At 38.8% G+C, this 23,493-nt stretch overlaps 1 protein-coding gene and 1 long non-coding RNA gene across 3 annotated transcripts in view; one reads left to right on the forward strand and one right to left on the reverse strand.

Annotated features, from left to right (window-relative positions):
* LOC140189139 (uncharacterized) overlaps positions 1–7,550 on the forward strand; it is a 45,476-nt gene extending 37,926 nt beyond the window's left edge. For both annotated transcript variants that reach the window (XR_011883463.1, XR_011883462.1), the window contains one exon: positions 2,525–7,550. This is a non-coding gene — a long non-coding RNA (uncharacterized lncRNA). The remainder of the gene's footprint in view (positions 1–2,524) is intronic.
* LOC140189355 (uncharacterized) overlaps positions 1–23,493 on the reverse strand; it is a 944,498-nt gene that overhangs the window by 428,768 nt on the left and 492,237 nt on the right. The gene's annotated exons all lie outside the window — the stretch shown is intronic.

Genomic DNA, 23,493 nt, shown 5'->3' on the forward strand with positions numbered 1-23,493 from the left:
ACCAGGTCAGTAAGTGAAGGATTGGACATGAAGGTAGATATCAGTGAAAGCATGGCCAGGCAAAATCAAATTAACAGGTATGATGAGAGATATAGTTTAAATGGAGTGTATTTGAATGTTTGAATGGAGTGTATTTGAATGTAAGGAGTACTATGACGGAAGGTGATTTACATAGAACATGTATCAGTATGTGGAACTACAATGTTGTGGCCATTACAAAGACTTGGTTGAGAGATGGGCAGGGATGCGTGATTAATTTTCCAGGCTTTTGAAGTTTTTGAAAATATAGAGAAGGAGGTAAAAGAGATGTGAGTTGGACTACTAATCAGGGAAATTATCACAGGTACGCACAGCAGAGACATAGTGGAGGGTTCAGACTCAGTCCATTGAGTAGAACTCAGGAACAGGAAGGGTGCAATCAAACTAATGGGATTGTTCTACTACCTGGTGTTGGATAATAAGTCTATTCGGCTGACTGCCCTTTCAGTGGGTTTGCAGTTAGGTGGCAGAGAACACAACTACCCAACTTTAAAGATAGCTGCAGATAGCTGCGAGTGAAGTACATAATAAGTACTTTCCTTCTGTATTTACCAAAGGGAAAAGGTGTGGAGTGGGAGACAGTGCTGCATGCATAAACACGTCAGGGAGTTTGGACGTCAATAAGGAGAAAGTATTGGGTCTCCTAATGAGTATTAACATTAGACAAGATTGCTGGGGTCTTGATCAGTAGCTTCGTATCTACACTTGGCACAGATGAGGACCCAGAGGACGGGTGAGTCGTGAATGTTATACCTGCATGTAAGAAGGGAACAAGGGGAAATCTGGAGAACTGCAGACCTGCAGATGGAAATTGCTGGAGAAACTTCTTCATGATAGGATATATGAGCTCTTAGAAGCAAGGGCCTAATTAGGGAGAGCCATCATGTCTACATTTGGGGCAGGTCCCATCTTCACAACTTGAGTTTTCTGGCAAAGTGATGAAAGAGATTGGTGATGGTAGAGCAGAGGATATCAATTTACATGGATTTTACTGAAGCATTTAATGAAGTCCCTCCTGGTAAAATTAAGAGAGTAGTGTTTGAAGAGCCTTTTTCGGGCTGGAGATCTGTAATTAGTGGTGTTCTGCAGGGATCTCTTCTGGGACCTCAGCCTGCAGCTCAATAGGCTAACACATAAATTCTGTGGCTGCTTTTAATTTCTCCTTTTCCCCAGTTTACAGTTTGAATTTTTAACTTTTATTTGTCGGATATTAGAGGGGTTAGTTGTCATTATGTCACAATCTTTAAGATGTAGAAAGCAGCTTTCTGAATCCAGCAACAGAAAGGGAAAAACTTCGAAAGAAAAATCAGAAGATATGCCTGTCTGGGATAAGAGTTTAGAACATGCGGTGATGGCTCTCAACAGTAAAATAGACAATAACACTTCTGAGAAGAAGTCATTTCGACAGAGCTTTCAGTTCTTAGAGGAGAATATCATTTCCTTGAATACTGAGCTTAAAGAGTCGAAGTGTCAGATAACGGATATTTCAGCCCGCTTGGAATGGGCTCAACGCAAGATTATCGATTTGGAAGCAAGGTCTCATCGGAATAACATTCCAATTTTTGGACTGGAGGAAGGATCTGAGAGTGGGAATTTATTGGGCTATTTTGCTAATTTGTTTCAATCTCTGTTTCCGGATACTCTACCTCAGCCTCCCGATATTGAAAGAGTGCATAGAATTCTCACTTCAAAATCTCAAGATCCGGATAAACCAAGGTCAGTTTTGGTCAGTTTTCTTCATTTCAAAGTTGAAGACCAAATCATAACATATACAAGGAAGCACAGAGTTTTTAAATTTATGGGTTCTGAGATTTGTTTTTTTCAAGACTATCCACGGGAATTTATGGAACAGCAGTTCAAATTCCTTCCAGCTATGAAGATAGCCCATGATAAGGAATTATTCCCATCACTTCGCTATCCAGCCCGATTAAAATTATTTCCTCAAGATTCAACTCCACGTCATTTTTTTGGAACCCCAATGCGGCATTGGACTATGTTAATTCTATTTTGGAGGTGGCCGAGGTCTGAATGGTATTAGTCTGCTGAATAATTTTCTGAAAGCAAACAGGCTTTGAAGATTTCTGATATGTTGAAGATATCCTTTGACTGATGGGCTATTGAAAGAAGATGTGAACTTCTTGATTTGACTGATGAATGACTTTTTCAAAGTCTGTTTGGTATACTGAGTATACACAGCGGACAGATTGTTAACTGGTTTGATTGTCTGTTTTTATTCTTCCTTTTCTTCATTAATTAAGTGATAGTTTTCATAATTCATAGAGAATTGCTCATATATATATATATAGCGAGGAGTGCTCAAAAATAGATAATTAGTTTCAGTTTTTCTGCTACAACCAGTGTTTTTTCATCGGGCAGTAAGTCAAAGGGATAAAGAGATTTTTCTTCATTAGAGATTACATTGTTTAGAGAAGTCTGAGCCAGCAGTTTGACAAACACTGCTAGGTTTGCTAATGTATCTTTTCAGTAACATTGGAGAGTGAAGACGGGACCCTGAAGGAAACGTTCGACAGGTTTGGAAAGGATCGACCATTTCTGAATTCATTCAAGAAGAAGTCATCTGCATGAGATAGCTCTGCTAAAAGTGGCAGGAAGGCTGTGCAAGATTATTCTACGGAGGAAGGTCAGTGCCTTTAAAATCGTTTTATTTCCGTCGCCTTGAATCCTGTTGAAAAGGCAGGATCCAGCTGGGAGTGGCAGTGACGCCGTGTCTTCGAGGAATTCGTTACTTCATGAAAATCTCTCCTAATTGACTGTATAAATCTCTTGGACTTTAAAATTTACCATTCGAAGAACTGTGTTTGAATTTACTGCTTTAAGAACTGTTTTCACATTTATCGCTTTAAGAATCAGTACTGAGTGACGAATTGTTGAACGTCCGCATAGTGGTTAACTTCCAGTTAAGGTGTTTGTTTGTTTTTTTATTGTTTATCTGTGTTTAATAAATGTTTGGTTGTTTGTATATAACCTGTCTCGATTGATATTCATTGTTGCCGGTTACGTAACGTAATTTGTGGGTGCTTGTCCGGGACCTTGTTCTAAATTTTTGAGTTTATGTGCTGGTAATTGCCATTCTGATTTGGAAAAGGGAAATACCCCTTGTTTTTTTTAGTTTCATTGGTGTGTGAGCGGTATTCGGCAGCAATGAATGTTGACGATTTTATGGTCACACCTGACCCGGTGTTTTTAGAGAATGCGAGAAAACCTGTTGTATTGAAGATTTCTAGGAAGTTGGATATTAAGGGAATTACGAAGAATACCACAAAGGCTTTAATACAAAGAAAATTCGCTGAGCGTTATATCTGTATGAAAACGTTTGATGATGAGGTGTTAGGTAGGTTTCCAATGAGTAATCTGGAAATGCAGTTACATCTTGAACAGATGAAGTTTGAAAGATTTAAAGCGGAAATGGCGAAAGAGAGGCTAATAAAAAAAGGGAATTTGATGAAAGAAAGGCAAGTAAATTAAGGGAATTTAAAGAAAGAGAGGAAAGTAAACTAAGTGAAGGTAAAGAAAGAGAAGGTGAAAACCAGAGGAAATTTGAGTTAGAGATGGAGAAATTAAGGAGGGGAAATTAGTCTTCTGGTTCTAAGTTCTAATAAACAGTTTATTGCTAGTCGTGAGGTTATTTTGGCTCCTCCATTTAATGAAGCTGAAGTGGACAAATATTTCCAGTATTTCGAAATTGTTCTCTGAGCTTAGGGTGGCCGAAAGAGCAATGGCCAGTGATATTACAAAGTGTAATTAAAGGCAAGGCACAACAAGTTTATACAGCTTTAAATGCTGATCAAGCACTGGATTATGGTTTTGTTAAACAGCTAATATTAAAGGCATATGAGTTGGTTCCGGAAGCATGTAGAGAAAGATTCAGACATTTGAATAAATCTGTGGAAAAAACTTATGTGGAATTTGCCTATGAGAAATCTGTGTGTTTTGAGAGATGGGTTTCCTCTAAAAATGTGAATGGGGAGTATAATAAATTAAAAGAGTTGATTTTACTGGAGGAATTTAAAAGAAGCATTCCTGTTGAAGGGAGAACATACTTAAATGAAAGAGACACTTCTGCATTGCAGGAGACTGCTAAATTAGCTGATGAGTATACTTTAATTCATAAGAATAAATTTTCTCCAGGTAGAATTTTTAAAAGGAAAAATAGCACAGAGAGGCAAGGTAAAGCAGATTAAAAAAAAGGGAAATAAGCCGTCCCAGATGCTTGTGTGCAGCATATTGAAACATCTGTAAATTCACAGGATTTAGAAAATACTAATGAAGATGTGTCAGAGTCTGACCAAGTTAAGAAGGGATATGAAGTTTTTATAACAGAAGGGTTTGTATCCTTGAAAGAAGGATCCAATTCAGTACTAATAAGAATACTTAGAGACACTGGAGCTGCTTAATCACTAATATTAGACAGTGCGCTAAAGTTTAGTGATGAGTCTGACATTGGTGAGGTAAATTATATAAGAGGAGTTGGGAGTTCCCTTATGCCAGTACATTTACATAGAATAAATTTAAGGTCAGGATTAGTTACAGGGGTTGTTAAAGTAGGACTGCAATCCAGTTTACCTGTGAATGATGTTTCTCTTTTGTTAGAGAACGACTTAGCAAGTGGACAAGTTTTTCCTGAAGTGCATTTGACAGTAAATCCAAATTCTGAGGAACGACAGAGGGATTCTAACACAGATTCTTCATGTGTTGTAACAAGAGCTAAAGCTAAAAAGACCGATATACAGGATGAGGTTGTTACCCACAACTGTTCAGTTCAAGATTCGAACTTTGAGGATGTATCAGAAACTTTCTTACCTACATTATTTGATCAGGATTTTGGTAGTAAGTCTCACCATGAAGATTTGTCTTTATTGTGGAAGGAGATGATAGCAGAGCAGGGTAGAGATCCTGAGATAGGCAAATTAAAAGAACAAGCTCTTCCAGATAGTGAAATTGAAAAAGTGCCAGTAGGATATTATTTTGAAAAGGGAGTATTAATGAGAAAGTAGAGATCACCTACAATTCCTGCTAGTGAGGAATGGAAAGTTAATCATCAGGTAGTAGTTCCTAAAATTTATCGAAATGAGATTTTAATTATGGCTCATAGTATTCCTTTGGGTGGTCATTTAGGTGTAAAGAAAACTATGAACAAGGTTTCTAAACATTTTTATTGGCCTAGTTTAAGAAAAGATGTGGCGACATTTTGTAGAACGTCTCATACGTGTCAAATTGTGGGTAAACCTAATCAAGTTACTCCAGTGGCCCCAGTACATCCAATTCCAGCATTTGGTGAGCCGTTCTGAAAAATCATTGTAGACTGTGTAGGTCCTTTGCCAAAGACTAAAACTGGACATCAATATTTGTTAACTATTATGTGTACAGCATCTAGGTTTCCAGATGCATTACCTCTTAGGAATATAACAGCCAAAACTGTGACAAAGGCTCTTATAAAATTCTTTACTTATTTTGGGTTGCCTAAGGAAATACAATCGGATCAAGGTAGTAATTTTATATCTGGATTGTTTCAGCAGATAGTTTATAAACTGGAAGCAAAACAGATTATTTCATCAGCCTATCATCCAGAATCGCAAGGAGCCCTGGAGAGATTTCATTCTACATTAAAAACTATGATTAGAACATATTGTGTGGAAAATGAAAAGGACTGGGATGAAGGTATACATTTACTACTTATTGCAGTACGAGAGGCAGTAGAGGAATCATTAGGTTTTGGTCCTTTTGAACTTATGTTTGGGCATAGAATTCCAGGACCTTTGGCTTTGTTGAAGGAATAGTGGATTAATAAAGAAGTTCACACTAATTTGCTAGATTATGTTTTAAAATTTAAAGAAAGATTATATAAAGCTTATAGCTTGGCAAAGGAAAATTTAAAATTGGCTCAAGAGAAGATGAATACTTGGTATGATAGGGAAGCTAGGATGAGGTTACTTAAGCCTGGAGATAAGGTGTTGGTTCTTTTCCCGGTGCAAACAAACTCATTACAAGCTAAATTTTGTGGTCTTTATGAGATTAAATCTAAGGTGAATGATGTGGATTACGTGGTAAAAACCCCAGATCATAGAGAGACAACACAGCTGTGTCATATAAATATGATAATACCGTATTATGAGAGAGAAGCTGCTACTATGACTGTTGTGGTCAATAATGAGTCTGATCTTGATAAAACCTTAATGGATGATTCATCTGAAACTCATTTTAAACCCAACATTATTTCAGCCAGGTTACCAAATTCAAAAATTCTAGAAAATATTGATGAACAATTAGCTCATTTACAGCCAGAACAGAGAGAGCAGATGAAACAGTTAATTTTTAAATATAGAGATTTATTTCTAGACGTTGCTAGAAGAACCACTGTAGCTACACATGATGTAGATGTTAGAGATACAAAGCCCATAAAACAACATCCATATCGAATGAACAGGGAATAATGTGAACTTGCTGAACAAGAAATTAGGTATATGCTAGAAAATGATATGATGAGACATTCTAATTCGAATTGGAGTTCACCATTTGTTATGGTGCCCAAGCCAGACAATAGTATTAGGTTTTGTAAGGATTACAGGAAGGTGAATGCTGTGACAAAAACTGAAGCATATCCAATCCCTAGGGTAGATGATTGTGTGGATAAAGTTGGATAAGCCAAATTCCTTACAAAGATTGATTTGTTAAAAGGTTATTCATGTATTCTTTTGACGGATAGAAGTAGAGAGTTATGTGCATTTGTAACTCCATCCGGATTATATGTGTGAAGAAAGACCAAGTTATCAGAAGATTGATGCTAATGAGAGAGATAAGTGAGACAATGGAGCAGCATTCGGAAATGTTAATGAGAGACGAGAGAGATTAACGAAAAGAGACACAGTTCCAAATACTGTCAGACCGGTTGTTTTGAACCGGAACTGTTTGAAGTTTCATGGACAGGCGATACCCCAGCAGGGGAATAAAAGGAACAGGTTTGCTAAGGCAAGGGACACCACAAAATCACGAGATAACGAGGCCCTGGAAGTGCGGTGTGCCCCCCAAGTTGGTGGGAGTTTTGGAGGTCTGTTCACGGGACAGACCATAGACGCACAGGGTGAAAAGGTACGATCAGCGGCAACCTGGTGTGTGTATGTCCGCCCTGGCCTGGGTGCTGGATTCACCACGGAAGAATGAACGTATCCGGAATGGAGGGGTCACAGTCAGTGACCTCAGAAGACATTAAAAAAAGGGCTCGCCCAAAAGCTAACTGTGGAGAAGCATCAAGGTCTGTCTGAATTCGATTTGCATATCATCATTCGCTCTCTCTCTCTCTCTGTCTCTCTCTCTCTCTCTCGGCACAACAGCGATTGCTGCGAACTGTACTGAGCTGAACTGAACTCTGCGTCACTTGAGACTGATCATTTTACCCCAGGCTGCGATAGAGCTTGATTGATTCCTATTATCCTAGTTCTGTGTACATGTGTGTTTTATCATTGCTAACCCGTTGCATTTATATCCTTACCTTTAGAGTACTGTGTTACTTATTTCTTTAATAAAACTTTCTTAGTTCCAGTAATCCAGACTCCAACTAAGTGGTCCATTTCTGCTGGTTTGGCAATCCAGTTACGGGGTACGTAACATAAGTGGGGTTCTCGTCCGCGATTTTGAATGCTAAATTTGGGGCGGGGTAAATTGATTGGGTTAAAATTCCCGAAAGAAAGAAAGGGCAAACAGCAGAAATGGAGATTGAGGAATTTCTAAAGGCACCGACCTTGCAGGCATTAGAAGATGCCAGGAAATCAGAATTAGCAGCTGTGGCCAAATGGTTGAATCTTTTTAAGGGGAAGTGGACAATGAGGAGAGCGGAGATGCACAGAGCTATCATAGAGCATTATGTATCTAAAGGTGTGTTTCCCCAAGGGGAGCTGGAGGTTGTATCTATGGGAAAACCTGGTGCAGAAGCAGTACAGCTGCAGATTGAAATATTGAGACTCGAGCACGAGTTCCAGGTAAACCAGTTGGAGCCAGAAGAGAGGGACAAACAGTTGGAGCGAGAAGAGAGGGACAAGCAGTTAGAACGAGAAGCGAGAGAGAAGCAGAGGGAAAGGGAATTTGAGATGGAGAAGTTAAAGATGACGACAGCGCTGGGGCCCATGCCGAACCAAGGTGGAGGGTTCAGGGCAACCCAGGAAGTTAGGCTGGTTCCCCCATTTGAGGAGACCGATGTTGATGGGTACTTTCTCCATTTTGAAAAGGTTGCTGCAAATCAGGACTGGCCGAGGGATAAGTGGGCTGTTTTGCTTCAGAGTGTACTTAAAGGAAAAGCCTAACAAGCTTACTCGGTCTTGTCTGCAGAAGATGCCCAGAGGTATGATGTGGTGAAAGAGGCCATACTCAGGATTTATGAGTTGGTCCCGGAGGCATACCGGCAGAGGTTCCGGGATGCGAGGAAGCAATGGGGCCGCACGTATTTAGAGTTTGCCCGTGAGATGCAGATATATTGTGAGCGTTGGTGCGCCTCGAAAGGGGTCAATGGGGATTATGACAGACTACTACAGCTAATCCTGATTGAGCAGTTTAAAGGTTGTGCCCCTGAATGTATGAGACCCTACCTAGATGGGAAAGAGGCAGACACCTTAGCCGCAACTGCTAAGTTAGTGGATGAGTACGCGTTGACACATAAAACGAAGTTTACCCCAAGTAAAGGCTACCAGAAGGGTAGTCAGGACGGCGGAGAGAGTCCGCCAGAAAAGTCAGAAAGTAAGCCGGGGACTAGTGAGAAGGATAAGGTAGACCGTGAGCAGTTTGGTAGGAAGTCTGCTGGGGTCGTCTGTTATAATTGTGGGAAAGTCAGACACTTTGCGTCCAGGTGCTTTGCCCCAAAGAAGGAGATGGGGAAAGGGAAAATGACGGTTCCGACTGGCTGTATTGAGCTTGTAAACAGACTGCTAGGGAAGACGAGGTCTGATAAAGTTCAGGAAGGGCGCGAGAATTTTATCTCGGCCGGATTGGTGTCGGTGGAGGAGGGGTTATACCCAGTTCCAGTATGGATCTGGAGAGACACTGGAGCTTGTCAGTCATTGATATTAAAGATTGTGTTAGACTTTAGTTCAGAGACCCAGACTGGTGAGGTCAGGGTGATAAAAGGCATTGGAAAAGGGACTGAAGCAGTACCTTTGCACCAGATACACCTAAAAAGCGACTTGGCTCCAGACCGGTCACGATCGGGGTGAGGCCCGAACTACCGATGGAAGATGTGGAGGTCTCACTCGGTAATGACCTCACCGGCAGAGAGGTGTACCCAGCAGTAAGATTGACAAGCCAGCCTGCCAGCATTGATGACCCGCCCATGGACTCACAGGTTTATCCTGTTTGCGCAGTGACTCGGCGCATGCCCAGAAAGGCTGCCGAAGCTAATATATATTTAGCTGAGACGTTTTTACCACCCTTGTACCAGGAGGGGTTAGAAAGTAAGAGAGAGCATAGTGAAACAGGAGGAAGTGAGGGAGTTGAGTTAGATTTATCATTAGCAAGGAAGGAATTTGTACTGGCACAGGAGTGAGACGCGGAGCTGATGGTTTTGACGGAGACAGCTCTCTCTGAAGCAGAATTAAAAAGGGAGTCTGTGGGCTATTATGTGAAGGAGAGAGTACTAAGGAGGAAATGATGACCAAGTACCATGTCCGCAGATGAGGAATGCGGGGTGGTGCCGAAAATTTATAGGGGCGAGATTTTTAACCCAGCCCACAAGATACCCCTCGGTGGACATTTTGGGGTGAGGAAGACAGTCGACAGAATTATAAAAGAGTTTTACTGGCTGCACAGGAGGAAGGATGCTATTGACTATTGTAGACGTGAGCTAACACAGTTACAGGCTTTTGATATGCTGACAGCTTGCCACGATAGGCTAACAGACCTAGTCGGTGTTATCACGAAAATTAATGAGGCTAGGGTGCCACCTGATAAGGGGAAAACCCATTTTGAAAAGATAAGTATGGTGCTGACCAGATGGGAGAAGTCTATTGTTTTGGCCAGCTTTGCTGATAAGGTCTCTCCCTTAACCCCCGAACACAGCGAGCCGCTAAGACAGCTAATTAAACGGCACGCACACGTATGTCCGGATGTCCTGAGGCGGTGCAAAGAGCCGGGACATGGTGTTGTTGTCAAATCAGGTCAGCCTAGTGAGCAACACCCCTATAGGACAATTAATTCAGTGTCAAAAGGGCTAAAGAACGCAGAAGCGTATATTGGCGATGTAGTTGTCTGGAGTGACACGTGGGAGGGGCTGTTTGAAGCCAGCCTGACAGTGAACCTTGCAAAAAGTGAATTCAGCCACGGAAAGATCACTTATCCGGGATTGGTGGGAAGACAGGGGCAGCTGGCACCGATGCAGGCTAAGGTGTGGGCTATCTCTGAAGTCCCCACCCCGAAAGACAAGAGAGCCTTGAGAAGGTTATTGGAGATGGTGGGGTACTATCGGAAGTTTTGCAAAAAAAAACTTTGCAGATATTACCCCCCCCACTTACTAAGCTCTTGCCAAAGAATGCTAATTTGGTGTGGGACGACCCTTGTTATCTTTGTCCGGGACGAAAACCACCGAGAAGTTACACTGATCACAACTCATTAGTGTTTTTGGCCACTATGAAGTTTGCTAAGTTGGATCCTGGTCTTAGAGGATTACTAAAATAAAACATATAAAAGGAACGGAAAATGTGATTGCTGACTGTCTGTCAAGGTGTTGACAACTTAAAGTTCTCTGTATTAGCCATATAGCTGATGACCAATGTATATTTGTGTGTATCTAATAATGTATTCATGCCTATAATTTTTACCCCGGTAAAAATCCTTTGAAGGATAGGGGTGTGACGAAAGACCAAGTTATTAGAAGATTGATGCTAATGAGAGAGATAAGTGGACTTCCGGTAGAGCTCATGGAGTGAAGTCGTGTTCTTGACTCGCTCCATTACCTCTGAGTTTTTCTTCTTATGATCAGCTATATTTTAACTAACCATTAAGGCATCAACTTTTACAATACTTTGAAACAAATTGGGCTCTTTGATAATCGGATGCTTTTAAGGTCTGCTATGTCTAAGATTGGAAAAAATGGGAAGGACGGCAAACCTCCGGTTAGACCGAAAGGTACCGATTTTCCTCCGACTGAACCACCGGTGACTTTGAAAGCTATATCGGAACTAATTCAAAGGGAAATTTCAACCTCTATTACGGAGCTGATTCGTGCGGAAATTTCAATTAATTTCCAGAAAATTGCCGATTCAATCGATAAAATACAAATATCTATTACGGAACACCAGTCGGCTATATCTAATCTTCAAAAATCCACGCAACAAAATGAACTCAAGATGGGGAAAATTGAAGAAACAATGTAATGAAGAAGAAACTTGACTTTCTGACCTTTAAAAACTCTGACTTAGAATCCAGAATGCGATGGCAGAATCTTCGAATGATTGGGGTGCGTGAAGCTGCTGAATCTGACAGCCCAATGAATTTTTTTTCTCAACTTTTAAGAGATGCATTTCCTACTGTATTTCCTGACCAACCACTGTTATTGGATCGTGTTCACAGAGTTCCATCATACTCGTCTAAGTCAGATAAACCTCGACATGTCATCTTACGTTTTTATTACTTTCAAGACAAGGAGAAACTGTTTTGATTCGTTTGATCTAAAGGTTATATTGATTTTTTGGATCTTCAGTTCCGATTCGTGGAGGACTTCAGCAAACAGATTCGGGATCAACGGGTTCGTTACAGATCTGTGATATCGGAACTCTACAAGATGGATTTAAAACCAGCGCTGCTTTACCCAGCACGTCTAAGGATTCGTACGTTGGATGGAGCCCTCCGTTTCTTTGAATCTCCATCGGATGCCCAAAGTTATCTGGATCAATTTTCACCTTCAACATCTTAATCGTAATTTTTAACTACCTCTGTTTGATCGGAGGTTGTGAATCTGTCGGCTTTAACTTTTTTTTTGCCTTATATGGGCAGAAAAGTTTATTTTTGATTAATTAATATGGTTGCTAAACTTTCTTCCTATCTGCGTCATTCCTTTTTCCCAGGGGATTCTGGGTGGTTATTTCCTCAGCGTCATTCTACATATTTCCTTTGAGGCCTTAAATTTTGTAGTTTTTGAATCTACTTTTTTTTGTAGGTTTTCATAACTAGTTTATGTTAATAATTTCATTTTTTTTGTTTATTCATAGGGTCTGGGGTTTGTTGCGTTTTTTTTATATTTTCTGGCTTTTTCTCTGTTATATTAAGTGTTTGTTTTAATTGATTTACTTTTTTTGTTCTTTTACTGTTTTATAACTAGCTGATCTTTTTTATATTTACACTTTTTTTTAGGGAGCTCTATCGGAAGTCATGGGGGTAGTTTTAGTGCTTGCTTCTTTCTGGCTGGTCTGTTTTAGATTTAGCCTTGGGGTCATGGGGTGGGGGGTGGTGGGAGGGGCTTCACGTTTTAGTTTTTTTCTTCTTGGGCTATGTACATTATTGAAGTATTGGTTGCGTTCTCCTTCCCGGTATCTCTTATTTGTTCTGTTCCCTTTCCGGGTTCGTGGATCGAGCCTATCGTCAATCCTCCTTTTTGCGGGTTGACTTTAGGGTTTATGGAGTCTATTATTAATTTTGTCTCCTGGAATACTAATGGTCTTAACCATCCTATTAAAAGGAAAAAAGTTTTTAAAGTGTTCCGGAGACTTAAAGCACAAATTCTATTTTTACAAGAGACCCATGTGCGGAGGGGGGACAGACTACGTTTTTTTAAATTCTGGAAGGAGCAACAGTTTCATTCGAACTCTAACGCTAAGATTCGAGGCGTCTCTATTTTTATAGACTCCTCAGTTACTTTTATACAACATGATATTATCTCTGATCCGAATGGTAGATTTCTACTGGTTAGTGGTCTACTATTTAATAAAAAGGTAGTTTTGGTTAATGTTTATGCTCCCAATATGGATTGTCCGGAATTTTATAAATCATTATTCAATCAGTTCCCGAATTTGAATGAGTTTTCGTTGATCTGGGGCGGAGATCTTAATACTTGTTTATCTCCAGCTTTGGACCGTTCGGCTCCTCTACGGACCTTACCTAATAAATCTGCAACTTTGATTAATTCATTCCTCTCTGATTCTGGGTCGATGGATATTTGGCGTTTTTTGCATCCTCAGGAAAAAGATTTTTCTTTTTTTTCACATGTTCACCATTCCTATTCAAGAATTGATTATTTCTTTATTGACTCTCGCCTTATTTCTTCAGTGATTAAATGTGATTATGACGCTATAACCATTTCGGACCATGCTCCACTTAAGCTTTCTATTAAAATTCAGGCCAATACACAAAATAATAGACAATGGCGTTTTAATTCGCTGTTGCTTCAGGACTCGGACTTTGTTAACTTTATGAATGAACAGATTGATCTTTTTTTTACAATCAACTATACAGAGGATATTTCTGTGAACATTCTTTGGGATACTTTTAAAGCTTATATTCGTGGTCAGATTATCTCGTATTCTGCTGCTTTGAGGAAGAAACTGAAGCAGGAGGAGTTGGTAATTGTGGACAAGATTAAGGAAATTGATAGGAAATATGTTACAACTCCCTCTGAGGAGTTATATAAACAAAGAACTGAACTTCAAATGGAACACAGTTTATTACTTTCGTCCTCGATTGTAAACCAATTAAAGAAAACAAGAAGTGAATTTTATGTACACAGTGACAAAATTGGTAAACTGTTGGCTAACCAATTGAAGTCTAATTATGCTAAATCTCAAATTAATCAGATTTATAATCAAAATGACCGACTGATACTTGATCATGCAGGGATTAATCAAACCTTCTTTGATTTTTATTCTTCCTTATATCAATCAGAGTCTCCTCGAGACTCTAAATATATGAATGATTTTTTAGATAACCTAGACTTCCCTGAGATTTCACAGGATATGTCTTCTATGCTAGATACTCCCATTACTACTGATGAGATTAAGAATGCTATTTCCTCGATGAACCTGGGGAAAGCTCCTGGCCGTGATGGATTTACCGCAGAATTTTATAAATGTTTTGCACCTTCATTAATCCCTTGGTTCTGTAGGGTTTTTGAGGCTTTATTAAAACTTGCTAAGCTTCCCGAATCTTTCAATAGAGCGTCAATCTCTCTAATATTAAAGAAGGATAAGGATCCTGCTCAATGTGCATCTTATAGACCAATATCTTTATTAAATGTTGATTCTAAAATTTTTTCTAAGTTATTAGCAAACAGATTAGAAAAAGTACTTCCTTTTATTATTTCGGAAGACCAAACGGGTTTTATTAAAGGTGGTTACTCTTTTTATAACATTTGCACACTGTTAAATATTGTTTATACCCCCTCACAAAATGTTCCTGAGTGTGTTATCTCTTTAGATGCTGAGAAAGCTTTTGATAGAGTAGAATGGCCTTACTTATTTAAGGTGCTTAAAATGTTTAATTTTAGCTCGAAATTTATATCCTGGATCAAACTTATATCATTCTCCTGTGGCCTCGGTCCATACTAACTCTCTAAGCTCACCGTTTTTCCCTCTTTTTTGAGGTACTCGACAAGGTTGTCCTCTTAGTCCTTTATTATTTGATATTGCATTAGAACCTCTTGCAATTGCCATTCGAGAATCTCCAAATATTACTGGGATAACTCGGGGCTTAAAGTCCCATAAAATATCACTCTATGCTGATGACTTACTTTTATATATTTCTAATCCTCAAAAATCCATCCCTGCTGTTTTAGAGTTATTAGCACAATTTAGTTTCTTTTCAGGTTATAAATTAAATCTTAGTAAGAGTGAACTTTTCCCAATTAATAAACAATTTCCCTTATATCATAACTTTCCATTTAAATTGATTAATAATTTATATTCCCAAGATATATTTTTCATATCTTGGGATTAAAATTACTTGTAAACACAAAGATTTATTTAGGATTCACTTTTTACCCTTAATTGACCATATCATTCAACTTTCATCTAAATGGTTTCCTTTATATTTAACTTTGATTGGTCGTATTAATGCAGTTAAGATGTTTTTTTCTGCCAACGTATTTATATATATTTCAGGCATTACTGATTTTTGTTCCAAAATCTTTTTTTGATAAAGTTGACTCAAAATTTCTTCATTTATTTGGCAAAATAAAAACCCGAGACTGGGTAAAATACATTTACAGAAAGCTGAGAGAGATGGAAGTTTAGCATTACCTAACTTTAGATTCTATTATTGGGCAATTAATATTCGACATATGAAATTTTGGTTACTTGACCAGGATATACTATCCATTCCTAAATGGGTAGCATTGAAATTACAATCTGTTCAGGGCTATACACTTGGCTCTATTTTAGGTTCCTCTCTTCCTTCTGATTTGAAACGCCTCAAACAGGTATCCTAGCCCGATAGTTAAATATACTTTACGTAATTGGTTTCAATTCAGAAAATTTTTTGATCTTAACCAATCTGGGCTAGCGATTCCTATTTTAGGTAACATATTTTTTCCTCCCTCTTTTACGGATCGTGCTTTTCAAATTTGGAAGACTAAGGGTATTTCACGGTTTTTGGATTTATTTTTAGATGGTTCCCTTATGTCTTCCGAACAATTATCTAATAAATATAATCTATCAAGAATACATTTTTTTAGATATCTACAAGTTAGAAATTTCCTAAGTTCTATACTTTCTTCCTTTCCAATGCTTCCTCCTACATACATTTTAGATACTATAATTAACCTTAATCCATATCAGAAAGGTGCATCGGCTATGATTTATAATATTATTATGAAACTTAGGAAAGTTCCATTTGATAAGATTAGGGTAGATTGGGAACAGAAATTTGGTTCTATCATTTCCGTGGATGACTGGGGGCAGATTTTACAATTAGTCAATACTTCCTCTATCTGTGCTAAACATTCCCTAATTCAATTTAAAGTTGTTCATAGAGCACATATGTCCAAAGATAAATTAGCTCACTTTTATTCTCATATTAATCCTTTTTGTGATAGATGTCCGGAGCAGATAGCCTCTTTAACTCATATATTTTGGTCTTGTCCTTCTCTGGAAGCTTCTTGGAGAGACATTTTTAATATTATCTCAAAGGTATTGAATATAGATATCTCTCCTCACCCTATTACTGCTTTCTTTGGACTACCTAAAATTTCCAGTAATCTTTCTCCTTCAGCCCGTAGAATGATTGCATTTCTTACTTTAATGGCGAAAAGATGTATCTTACAACATTGGAAAGAGCTTAATGCTCCAACCACCTTTTTTTGGTTTTCTCAGACAATATTATGCTTGAATTTGGAGAAAATTAGAAGCAATCTTTATGATTCCTCACTTAAATTTGAACAGACCTGGAGATCTTTTATTCAATATTTTCATTTAATGTAACTTTTTTTTTTCTTCTCTTTTTTGCTCCATATTTATATACCCTTCTTGTTTTTTTTTACTGTTTTTAAGGGAGGTCGGGTTTGAGGACGTGATTTTAAGTTCTTTAACTCTACTTGGTTCCAAGTTAGCCCATTTGCTTTGCTTTGCTTTCAGTTTAGTTGCACGGTGGGTTTTTTTGGGGTTTTTTTTTTTCCTTTTCTCTATTGATATATATAAATTAGTATACTATTATGTTACCTTAGTATGTTATGTTTAAATTACATTGCTTGTATCTCTTTTTCTTTCTGCATTAATATCTCCTGTAATTTTATTATATTCTAACAGTGTATTAGTGCCTATATGGCTTACCTTTTTGTATACTTATTCAATAAAAAAAGTTTTAAAAAGAAAGAAAGAGAGAGATAAGTGAGACAATGGAGCAGCATTCAGAAATGTTAATGAGAGACAAGAGAGATTAACGAAAAGAGACACAGTTCCGAGTATTGTCAGACCGGTTGCTGTGAACCTGAACTGTTTGAAGTTTGATGGACAGGCGATACCCCAGCAGGGGAATAAAAGGAACAGGTTCGCTAAGGCAAGGGACACCACGAGATCACCAGATAATGAGACCCTGGAAGTGCGGTGTGCCCCCACAAGTTGCTGGCAGTTTTGGAGGTCTGGTCGCGGGACCGGCCAGAGAACGCACAGGGTGAAAAGGTATGATCGGCAGGAACCTGGTGTGTGTGTCCGCCCTTACCTGGGTGCTGGGTTCACGGCGGAAGAACGAACGTATCCGGAACGGAGAGGTCACAGTCGGTGACCTCAGAAGACATTAAAAATAGGGCTCGCCCGAAAGCTAACTGTGGAGGAACATCAAGGTCTGTCTGAATTTGATTTGCATATCATCATTCGCTCTCACTCTCTCTCTCCAACGGCACAACAGCAATTGCTGTGAACTGTACTAAGCTGAACTGAACTCTGCGTCACTTGAGACTGATCATTTTACCCCTAGACTGCGATAGAGCTTGATTGATTCCTATTATCCTAGTTCTGTGTACACATGTGTTTTATCATTGCTAACCCATTGCATTTATATCCTTACATTTAGAGTACTGTGTTACTTATTTCTTCAATAAAACTTTCTTAGTTCCAGTAATCCAGACTCCAACTAAGTGGTCCATTTCTGCTGGTTTGACAACCCAGTTACGGGGTACGTAACATAAGAATATAATGTTCTTCCATTTGGGATGAGGAATGCCAAAAAAATACCAGGTACTTTTCAGAGGATGATTAATAGCGTGATTCAGGGATTAAAAGATACAGATGCCTATATTGATGATTTAGTTAGGAAATAATACATGGAAAGCACATATTACTGTGGTGGAGAAACTATTTGAGAGACTTTCAAAAGCTAACTGAACTCTTAACTTAGCTAAAAGTGCATTTGGCCATGCCACAATGACCTACCTTGGTTATGTTGTGGGTCAGGGAAAATTAGCACCTGTTGAGACGAAAGTTCAGACAATTTTAGAAGTACCCACTCCAACTAGTAGAAAAACTCAGAAGATTGTTGAATATGGTAGGATATTACAGAAAATTTTGTAAGAATTTTGCGAACATTACTCTTCCATTATCTAATCTCTTGAAGACAAATGAAAAGTTTGTTTGGACAGAAGCTTGTCAGGAGGCATTTGATAAATTGAAACTATAATATGTAGTCAACCTGCACTTAAATTTCCTGACTTTGAAAAACCATTTTCGTTAGCTGTAGATGCTAGTGATGAAGCTGCAGGAGCAGTGTTACTTCAAAGAGATGATGGTGAAGAAGTTGATTGTCCAGTAGCTTATTTTTGTAAGAAATTTAATGCCCATCAAAGAAATTATTCAACAATAGAAAAAAATATTATTATCTCTTGTTTTGGCTTTACAACATTTTTAAGTGTATGTTAGTACTACTCATAAACCACTCACGGTTTATACCGATCATAATCCGTTGGTGTTTTTGATAAGATAAAAAACAAAAATAGAAGATTACTAAATTGGAGTTTAATGTTACAGGAGTACAATATTTTGATCACTCATATTAAGGGTAAAGATAATGTGATTGCTGATTGGCTATCTAGATGTTAAATGTACAATGAAAAGTTTTTTATGGAGTGATATTTTAACATTTCTAACACTCCTACTGTATATTAGTTTGTAAAGTGTTGAAAGATAAGACTATATATTGTGTATGTTGTAAATTTTATACCTTTGTATTTTTTTGTGTAAATTGTTATTTGTTAAAATTTTACTCTTTAAGAGACCCATTTCTTTATGGAGAGAGGGGTAACATACCTCAAGGAGATCTTGTGAGAATGATGGAATGGTGTTTTGGAGGTCAGCTGATGTAGTTTTCCCGCCGATGTGAGGTCACGTGAGGACCTCATGTTCACCACGAGTATAAAAGGGAAGACCTCTGATGACGCTGTTAGTTTTTCCAGTTTGAACGTTAATGAGGTACTCCGCTCCGCTGTGTATTTGCATTATGACGGAGTTTTGATTTTAAACAGAGTTTTGTGTTCTAGCATAAGGTACAGAAGTCTGAGCCAGCAGTTTGACAATTGCTGCTAGGTTTATTAATGTATCTTTTCAGTAACATTGGAGAGTGAAGATGGGACCCTGAAGGAAACGTTCGACGGGTTTGGAAAGGATCAACCATTACTGAATTCGTTCAACAAGGAGTAATCTGCATGAGATAGACTCTGCTAAAAGTGGCAGGAAGGCTGTGCAAGGTTCTTCTATAGAGGAAGGTCAGTGCCTTTAAAATAGTTTTATTTCCGTCGCCGTGAAACCTGTGGAAAAGGCAGTTTCCATCTGGGAGTGGCAGTGACGCCGTGTCTTCGAGGAATTCGTTACTTCATGAAAGTCTCTCCTAATTGACTGTATAAATCTCTTGGACTTTAAAATTTACTGTTCGAAGAACTGTGTTTGAATTTACCGCTTTAAGAACTGTATTCGCATTTGTCGCTTTAAGAATCAGTACCGAGTGACGATTTGTTGAACAGCCACATAGCGGTTAACTTCTGGTTAAGGTGTTTGTTTGTTTTTTTATTGTTTATCCGTGTTTAATAAACGTTTGGTTGTTTTTATATAACCTGTCTCGATTGATATTCATTGTTGCTGGTTACGTAACACTTTATAAAAGTGAATTATTTCCTCTAAATGATTCTGCTTCTATATATGATGACATTCCTTGTAACGTCACGGACTCTTTTAAATATTTAGGTATTATCATCACTAAAAATTATGGAGACCTTTATAGAGCTAATTTGGTTGCCTTAGAGGATGTTATGAAGCAATTATTTTGTAGATGGAATGCACTTACACTTTCGTTAGCTGGCCGAATTCATGCAGTTAAAATGGTGATTTTACCAAATTTTCACATGTATTTCAAAATATTCCTTTTTTCTAACTAAGGAGTTTTTATATCAGGCTGATTCTATCATTTCATCTTTTGTTTGGAATAATAAAAGACCAAGAATTGGAAAATATCATTTATAAAAATTTAAAAAAGGATGGAAGTCTTGCTCTGCCTAATTTAAGAATGTATTATTGGGCTGTTAATATATATTATGTGTGGGGTATATGGAGTGTCAGAGAGGGGTAGCCCCTCTGGTAGGGGAACATGTCACGTCCTTTTCAGGGCGGTTCGTCCACCTTTGGTCCCCACCTGGCACTCAGCTCTCACCTGTGGCTCCCCATAGCTGTTTGCATGGGACAGCAGCCACACCCCGGGCAACGGCTTCGACAAGCCGGCTAAACCAGGTGAGGGTAGCCGACCGGTCTCAAACCCTCGGTGAGATAGGGAGTTGTCTATCCCAGCATGTGAAGACAGACTCCGGCGGATTGAGCGGACGAGAGCAGCGGAAGGTCCAACGGTCAAGAAGGCGGTCTCTGCAAGCGTCGTGGAACGTGTAGAGCAGGACAAGACACAGAAGACGTCCTGGTCACACTGCGCCTAGTCCCATCTCCAGCCGTCTAGACTCTGTCTTGCCACTGGATCCGGATGGGAATTGGGAAGAGAGAGTGAGGCTGACGCTGCGCAACTCTCCCTCGCTTAAATCCAAATCACGCGCTAGTCTCGACACCATCATTATGGTGTCGAGGTCCTCTTCGACGTCAACGATGGACGAACAACAATATGTTATGTGTGCTCTTGGTTATATTGGACTGATAAAAATGAAGGACCACCTTGGGTTGATTTGGAATTGAAAGCTGTGAACAATTTTACTTAACTTCGTCATTAGGAGCTTCTTTACCTGTAAAATTAGCAAAAATTTCTATTCTGCACTTATATCCTGTGATTAAGCAGTCATTACAAATTTGGTACCAGTTTCGTAATTTTTATAATCTTAAAAAATTTAACCTTCTTAGTTTAATTTATCAAAACTATTTATTTGAACCTTCACTTAGTGATCCTACCTTTTCTCTTTGGAGGAATAAAGGGGTCTATTCCTTCATAGATCTGTTCCAAGAATGCGAATTGATGTCTTTTGAGTAGTTAGTAACTAAATATTCTCTCTCGTACTCACATTTCTTGCAATATCTTCAGGTCAGACATTTCATACAAAAATCTTTAAGTAATTTTCCATATATACAAGATTCTGACCGGTTAGACATTTTAAAAATGAAACCTTTAGTGAAAGGTTTTATTGGGAAAATTTATAATTTACTATTACAACAGTACAATTATCCTTTACTTAAGATTAAGCAAGATTGGGAAAGAGAGCTTAACATGACCTTGATAACAGAGGATTGGTTGCGAATTTTGAAGTTTGTTAAATCTTCTTCGATTTATGCCAGTCACTCTCTAATTCTATTTAAAATTGTACATTGTTACTATTTGACAAAGGAGAGACTGTCTAAAATATTTCCTAATGTTGAAAGTCAGTGGGATAGATGTAAACCTGAGACTGCTACATTGACACACATGTTTTGGTCGTGTTCTGTATTGAAACAGTTTTGGAAATGTATTTTCTCTACAATTTCTAAAGCTTCAAAAATTAACGTACAACCTAATAAATTGACAGTTTTGTTCGATATTGTCCCTCAATATATTTATGGTATTGCTACGTAATTGCATTTGTCAGATTATTGGCCAGAAGGGCTGTTTTATTGAAATGGAAAGATGCCTCTGCCCCCACTTTGATACATTGGTTCTCTCAGGTGATGTTATGTCTTAGTTTGGAGAAAATCAGAAGTCACAGCTCCTGGAAACTGACTTTTGATCCTCGATTTGTCTTTGAGAAAAGGTGGGGTTCTTTTGATGGACCCTTCAGATTCTTGTTTAAATGGATCTGGTTGGCGGATTGATGTTTTTCTTTTATGGAAGCTTGTATGGCGTATAGCTCTGGGGTTCTGCTCCCAATGTTTGCTTGTTTGTTTTTAGTAGTTTTTTTTTGTTTTTGTTAGTGGAGGTTCTGTTTTCCTCCTTTCCTTTTCCCAAAAAATAGTTTTAACATTTTTTTTCTTATTATTATTGATATATTGTTTAGCTTTGTTAATCACTTATTTGATAATGTTACGTACCCCGTAACTGGGTTGCCAAACCAGCAGAAATGGATCACTCAGTTGGAGTCCGGATTACTAGAACTAAGAAAGTTTTATTAAAGAAACAAGCAACACAGTACTCTAATCAAAAGAATAATAAATGCAACAGTTCAGCAATGATAAACACACATGTACACAGAATTAAAATAACAGGATCAATCAAGCTCTATCAATGTCTAGGGGTAAATGACTAGTTTCAAAGTGACGCAAAGTTCAGTTCAATTTAGTTCAGTTCAGTTCGCAGATAGTGAAGGGAAGGAGAGAGAGAGCAAAACGAATGAATATTCAAAACGGCTTCCACGCACAGACCTTCACAGTCAGCTTTCGGGCGAGTCCTTTGTGATGTCATCTGAGGTCACCGACCGTGACCCCTCCGTTTCCAGATACAATCGTTTCCCTGCGGTGAGATCGGCACCCAAGCAAGGGTGGACACACACCAGGTTCCCGCCGATCGTGCCTTTCCACCCTGTGCGTCTATGGCCTGGTCCCGCAACCGGCCTTCCAAAACTTCCCACCGACTTGTGAGAGACGCACCGCTTCCAGGGTCTCGTTACCTCGGGTGTCGTGTGTGTTGCCCTAGGGAACCAGTCCCTTTTTATCCCCCTGCTGGGCTATCGCCTGTCCATCACTTCAAACAGTTCAGTGTTCAAAGGGGGAGCCGATCTGGACAGCTCTGTCCTTCTGTTACTCTCTCTCCCGTCCCTTCATTACACATCTCCAAATGTTGCTCCATGGTTTTCCTTATCTCTCTCTCTCTTCTGAAGACGGGTGGCAGACCAACTGCTGATCCCACTGGTGCCAGCACAGGACAGCTACATCTTAATCGATGTGTATTCTTGTCACAATAATTTAATTCTTATTGTACGTATTGACATGTTCACTTGATTACTTTAATGTATTTGTTGTTGATTTTAAATAATAATTAAAAAGATTTTTACCATGAAATGAAAGTGACCGAAATCAAAATGTAGATGGGTGCTTTAGTTAGTTTGTGAATTATACCAATAGTGGTGCAGTTGTGTATAATGAAGAAAACTGGCAAAGAATACAGTGTAATATAAATTATTCACAGCTAAGGACAGAGAAATGGCAGATCAAGCTGAACACGGATAAATGTGAGGGGTTGCAACTTGGTAGACCAAAAGCAAGTAGTTAAATGCTAAGGAGAAGACCCTTAACAGCGTTGCTGAACAGGGAGGATTGACGTCCAAGTTCACAGCTCCTGGAAAGTGACTACACGGGTCAATCTGTGGTTAAGAATGCTTATCAAATGCTTGCTTTTATTAACTGAGTTACTGAGCTCAATTCAAGAAGTGATGTTTCAGCTGTAAAAGGACTCCACTGAGGCCAAATCTGAACTATCGAATATAGTTCTAGTTCACCCATTTTGAGAACTGAGCATTGGAGAAGGAGCAGAAGTTTACTAGGATGCTGTCTGGTTTACAGGGCATGTGCTAACATAAGTGGTCTGACAAACTTG

Source organism: Mobula birostris, chromosome 28 (assembly GCF_030028105.1).
Source record: "Mobula birostris isolate sMobBir1 chromosome 28, sMobBir1.hap1, whole genome shotgun sequence".
Lineage (NCBI taxonomy): Eukaryota > Metazoa > Chordata > Chondrichthyes > Myliobatiformes > Myliobatidae > Mobula > Mobula birostris.